This window comes from Mustela nigripes, unplaced genomic scaffold, assembly GCF_022355385.1.
Source record: "Mustela nigripes isolate SB6536 unplaced genomic scaffold, MUSNIG.SB6536 HiC_scaffold_305, whole genome shotgun sequence".
Lineage (NCBI taxonomy): Eukaryota > Metazoa > Chordata > Mammalia > Carnivora > Mustelidae > Mustela > Mustela nigripes.
The window spans coordinates 11,592-17,963 of NW_026739713.1; the positions used below are offsets into that span (position 1 = coordinate 11,592).

Consider the following 6,372-nt stretch of genomic DNA (forward strand, 5'->3'; position numbering starts at 1 on the left):
CATCGGTGGCTTATCATGTCATGGTATTGATTGATGAGCAATCCTTTTTTTTTTTTCCTCATTAAACTTTTGTTTCAATGGGTCTCAAAATTCTGTGACAGATTTTTGGTCAAGTTGTTTCCATTAAAAAGTACTGATTTTAAAAACTAATAACTTAAAACTGCCACACACACACAAAAAAACAAATGGTCCACAAAACATTCTCCTTTCCTTCTGAAGGTTTTATGATGCATTGTTATCATTAACCAGTCTTTTACTATTAAACTTAAATGGCCAATTGACACAAACAGTTCTGAGACCGTTCTTCCACCACTGATTAAGACTGGGGTGGCAGGTATTGGGGATAATATTCATTTAGCCTTCTGAGCTTTCTGGGCAGACTTGGTGACCTTGCCAGCTCCAGCTGCCTTCTTGTCCACTGCTTTGATGACACCCACAGCAACCGTCTGTCTCATGTCACGAACAGCGAAACGGCCCAGAGGAGGATAGTCAGAGAAGCTCTCAACACACATAGGCTTGCCAGGAACCATATCAACAATGGCAGCATCACCTCATTTCAAGAACTTGGGACCATCTTCCAGCTTTTTTCCAGAACGACGATCTATCTTCTCCTTCAGCTCAGCAAACTTGCAAGCAATGTGAGCTGTGTGACAATCCATCACAGGTGCATATCCAGCACTAATTTGGCCTGGATGGTTCAGGATAATCACCTGAGCTGTGAAGCCAGCTGCTTCCATTGGTGGGTCATTTTTGCTGTCACCAGCCACATTGCCACCACGAACATCTTTGACAGATACGTTCTTGACATTGAAGCCCACATTGTCCCCAGGAAGAGCCTCACTCAAAGCTTCATGGTGCATTTCAACAGACTTGACTTCAGTTGTAACGTTGACTGGAGCAAAAGTGACCACCATGCCAGGCTTAAGAACACCAGTCTCCACTCGGCCCACAGGGACAGTACCAATACCACCAATTTTGTAGACATCTTGGAGAGGCAGACGCAAGGGCTTGTCAGTTGGACGAGTTGGTGGCAGAATGCAATCCAGAGCTTCAAGCAGTGTGGTTCCACTGGCATTCCCATATTTACGGGTGACTTTCCATCCCTTGAACCAAGGCATATTAGCACTTGGCTCCAGCATGTTGTCACCATTCCAACCAGAAATTGGCACAAATGCTACTGTGTCGGGGTTGTAGCCAATTTTCTTAATGTAGGTGCTGACTTCCTTAACGATTTCCTCATATCTCTTCTGGCTGTAGGGTGGCTCAGTGGAATCCATTTTGTTAACACCAACAATTAGTTGTTTTACACCCAGTGTGTAAGCCAGAAGGGCATGATCACGGGTCTGCCCATTCTTGGAGATACTGGCTTCAAATTCACCAACACCAGCAGCAACAATCAGGACAGCACAGTCAGCCTGGGATGTGCCTGTAATCATGTTTTTGATAAAGTCTCTGTGTCCTGGAGCATCAATGATGGTCACGTAATACTTGCTGGTCTCGAATTTCCACAGGGAGATATCAATGGTGATACCACGTTCACGTTCAGCTTTCAGTTTATCCAAGACCCAGGCATACTTGAAGGAGCCTTTTCCCATCTCAGCAGCCTCCTTCTCGAATTTTTCGATAGTTCTTTTTCGATCCCACCACATTTGTAGATCAGATGACCAGTAGTGGTAAACTTGCCCAAATCTACATGTCTGATGACAACAATGTTGATATGAGTCTTTTCCTTCCCCATTCTGGTTTAGGATGAGCGGTGGTTTTCACGACACCTGTGTTCTGGCGGCAAACCCGTTGCGAAAAATCCCTTTTTTTTTTTTAACATAGTATTATTTGCCCCAGGGGTACAGGTCTGTGAATCATCAGGCCTATACATTTCACAGCACTCACCATAGCACATATCCTCCCCAAGGTACATAACCGAGCCACCCTATCTCTCGCCTCCACCCCCAGCAACCCTCAGTTTGTTTCATGAGATTAAGAGTCTCTTATGGCTTCTCTCCCTCCTGATTCCATCTTGTTTCATTTTTTTCCCTCCCTACTCCCTATTATCCCCTGCCCTGCCTCTCAAATTTCTCATATCAGAGAGATAATATGATAATTGTCTTTCTCTGATTGACTTAATTTGCTCAGCATAATACCCTCTAGTTCCATGCACATTGTTGCAAATGGCAATATTTCATATTTTTGATAGCTGCATAGTATTCCATTTTAATATAGACTATTATCCAATTTAATATGGAGTGTACAGATATATACATAAGTACATATATATATCACATCTTCTTTACCCATTCATCTGGTGATGGATATCTAGGTTCTTTCCATAGTTTGGCTATTGTAGACATTGTTGCTATAAACATTTGGGTGCACATGCCCCTTCAGATCACTACATTTGTATCTTTAGGGTAAATACCCAGGAGTGTGATTGCTGGGTCATAGGGTAGCTCTATTTTCAACTTTTTGAGGAACCTCATGCTGTTTCCCAGAGTGGCTGCACCAGCTATATTTCCAACAAAAGTGTAGGAGGGTTCCCCTTTCTTTGCATCCTCACCAACACCTATCATTTCCTGACTTGTTAATTTTAGTCATTCTGATTGGTGTGAGGTGGTATCTCGCTGTGGTTTGGATCTGTATTTCCCTGATGCCGAGTGATATGGAGCACTTTTTTATGTATCTGTTGGCCATCTGGATGTCTTCTTTGCAGAAATGTCTTCTGCCCGTTTCTTGATTGGATTGTTTGTTCTTTGAGTGTTGAGTTTGACAAGTTCCTTATGGATTTGGGGTACTAACCCTTTCTCAGATATGTCATTTGCAAATATCTTCTCCCATTTTGCCAGTTGTCTTTTGGTTTTGTTAACTGTTTTCTTTGCTCTGCAAAACCTTTTAATCTCAATGAAGTCCCAAGAGTTCATTTTTGGCCCTGCTTCTCTTGCCTTTGGCAATATTTCCAGGAAGAAGTTGCTGTGGCTGAGACTAAAGAGGTTGCTACCTGTGTTCTCCTCAAGGATTTTGATGGATTCCTTTCTCAAATTGAGATCTTTCATCCATTTTGAGTCTATTTTTGTGTGTGGTGTAAGGACATGGTCCAGTTTCAATCTTATGCATGTGGCTGTCCAATTTTCCCAACACCATTTGTTGAAGAGACTGTCTTTTTTCCATTGGACATTCCTTCCTGCTTTTTCAAAGATTAGTTGACCATAGAGTTGAGGGTCCATTTCTGGGCTCTCTGTTCTGTTCCCTTGATCTATGTGTATCTGTTTTTGTGCCAGTACTATACTGTCGTAATGATTACAGCTTTGTAATAGAGTTTGAAGTCTGGAATTGTGATGCCACCAACTTTGGCTTTCTTTTTCAACATTACTCTGGCTATTTGGGGTCATTTCTGGTTCCATATAAATTTTAGGATAATTTTTTCCATTTCTTTGAAAAAAATTGATGATATTTTGATAGGGATTGCATTAAATGTGTAGGTTGTTTTAGGTATCATAGACATTTTCATAACATTTCTTCTTCCAATCTAGGAGCATGGAATGTTTTTCCATTTCTTTGTGTCTTCTGCAATTTCTTTCATGAGTACTTTATAGTTTTCTGAGTACAGATTCTTTGCCACTTTGGTTACGTTTATTCCTAGGTATCTAATGGCTTTGGGTGCAATTGCAAATGGGATCAACTCCTTAATTTCTCTTTCTTCTGTCTTGCTGTTGGTGTTTAGAAATGCAACTGATTTCTGTGCATTGATTTTATATCCTGATACTTTACTGAATTCCTGTATGAGTTCTTGTGGTTCTGGCATGGAGTCTTTTGGGTTTTCCATAGAAATTATCATATCATCTGCAAAGAGTGAGAGTTAGACTTCCTCTTTGTCAATTCAGATGTCTTTTCTTTTTGTGGTCTGATTGATGTGGCTAGGACTTATATGTTGAATAGTGGTGGTAATGGTGGACATCCTGCTGTGTTCCTGACCTTAGGGGAAAAACTGAGAGTGAATGGTATTCACTCTGGGATTTTCATAGATGGCTTTGATGATATTAAGGTATGCACCCTCTATCCCTACACTTCGAAGAGTTTTGATCAAGAAAGAATGCTGTACTTTGTCAAATGCATTTTCAGCATCTATTGAGAGAATCATATGGTTTTTGTTCTTTCTTTTGTTAATGTTTTGTATCACGTTGATTGACTTGTGGATGTTGAACAAACCTTAGAGCTCAGGAATAAATTCCACTTGGTGGTGGTGAATAATCTTTTTCATGTACTGTTGGATCCTATTGGCTAGTATTTTGGTAAGAATTTTTGCATCCGTTAAGTGATAACATGGAGGACATGGGGAAATGGAGAGGAGAAGGCAGTTGAGGGAAATTGGAGGGGGAGATGAACCATGAGAGACCATGGACTCTGAATAACAATCTGAGGGTTTTGAATGGAAGGGGGTGGGAGGTTGGGGGAGCCTGGTGGTGGGTATTATGAAGGGCATGTATTGCATGGAGCACAGGGTGTGGTGCCTAAACAATGAAATCTATTGCAGTGAAAAGAAATTAAATTTTTAAAAAACTTCAAAACTTGAAAAGAAATATTTCTGCATCCATGTTCATCAAGGATAATGGTCTGTGATTCTCCTTTTTGATGGAATCTTTGCTTTTAGGATCAAGATCATGCTGGCCTCATAAAATGAATTTGGAAGATTTCTTTCTGTTTCTATTTTTTGGAACAGTTTTAGGAGAATAGGTATTAATTCTTCTTAAGATGTTTGGTAGAATTCCCCTGGGAAGCCATCTGGCCTTGGGCTCTTGTTTGTCAGGAGATTTTGATGATTGCTTTGATATCCTTACTGGTTATGCGTCTGTTCCGGTTTTCTATTTCTTCCTGGTTCAGTTTGAGTAGTTTATACATCTCTAGGAATGCATCCATTTCTACCAGATTGTCAAATGTGCTGGCATATAGTTGCTCATAATGTGTTCTTATACTTGTTTGCATTTCTTTGGTGTTGGTTGTGATCTCTCCTCTTTCATTCATGATTTTATTGATTTGGGTCCTTTCTGTTTTCTTTTTGGTAAGTCTGGCCAGGAGTTTCTCAATCTTATTAATTCTTTCAAAGAACTAGCTCTTAGTTTCATTGATTTGTCCTACTGCTCTTTTGGTTTCTATTTCATCGATTTCTGCTCTGATCATTATGATTTCTCTTCTGCTGGGTTTAGGCTTTCTTTGCTGTTATTCCTCCAGCTCATTTAGGTGTAGGGTTAGGTTGTGTACTTGAGACCTTTTTTTTTTCTTGAGAAAGGCTTGTATTGCTATATCCTTTCCTCTCAGGACCACCTTTGCTGTGTCCCAATGATTTTGAACAGTTGTACTTTCATTTTCATTTGTTTCCATGAATTTTTTCAGTTCTTTAATTTTCTGGTGGACCCATTCATTCTTTAGTAGGATGCTCTTTAGCCTCCATGTATTTGAGCTCTTTCCAACATTCCTCTTGTGGTTGAGTTCTAGCCTCAGAGCATTGTGGTCTGAAAATATGCAGGGAATGATCCCAATCTTTTGGTACTGGTTGAGACCTGATTTGTGACCTGGGATGTGATCTATTCTGGAGAATGTTCCATGTGCACTCGAGAAGAATGTGTATTCTGTTGCTTTGGGATGGAATGTTCAGAATATATCTGTGGTGTCCATCTGGTCCAGTGTCATTTAAGGCCTTTTTCCTTGTTGATCTTTTGCTCAGATGATCTGTGCATTTCAGGGGGGGGTGTCAAAGTCCCCTACTATTATTGTATTATTGTCTATGTGTTTCTTTGATTTTGTTATTAATTGATTTATATAATTGGCAGCTTCCATGTTGGGGCTTAGATAATTAAAACTGTTAGTTCTTCTTATTGGACAGACTCTTGAAGTATGATATAGTGTCCTTCTTCATCTCTTATTAGAGTCTATGGCTTAAAATCTAATTAATCTGATATAAGGATTGCCACCCCAGCTTTCTTTTGATGTCCATTAGCATTGTTTTCCACCCCTCACTTTAAATCTGGAGGTGTCTTTGGGTCTAAATTGAGTTTCTGTAGACAGCATATTGATGCTGATACCCTGTGTTTTTTGATTGGGGCATTTAGCCCATTTACATTCAGGGGAAATATTGAAAGATAGGAATTGAGTGCCATCGTATTGCCTGTAAGGTGACTTTTACTGTATATTGTCTCTGTCCCTATGACTTTTAGGCTCTCTCTTTATTTCCCGTAGGGCTGGTTGGGTGTTTGCAAATTCTTTTAGCTTTTGTTTGTCCTGGAAACTTTTTTATCTCTCCTATTTTCAGTAACAGCTTAGCTGGATATAGTATTCTTGGCTGCATATTTTTCTCCTTTAGTGCTCTGAATATATCATGCCAGT

At 40.0% G+C, this 6,372-nt stretch overlaps 1 pseudogene; it reads right to left on the reverse strand.

The window, feature by feature from the left end:
- Positions 1–322: 322 nt before the first annotated feature.
- Positions 323–1,813, reverse strand: LOC132008568 (elongation factor 1-alpha 1-like; annotated as a pseudogene).
- Positions 1,814–6,372: the final 4,559 nt, after the last annotated feature.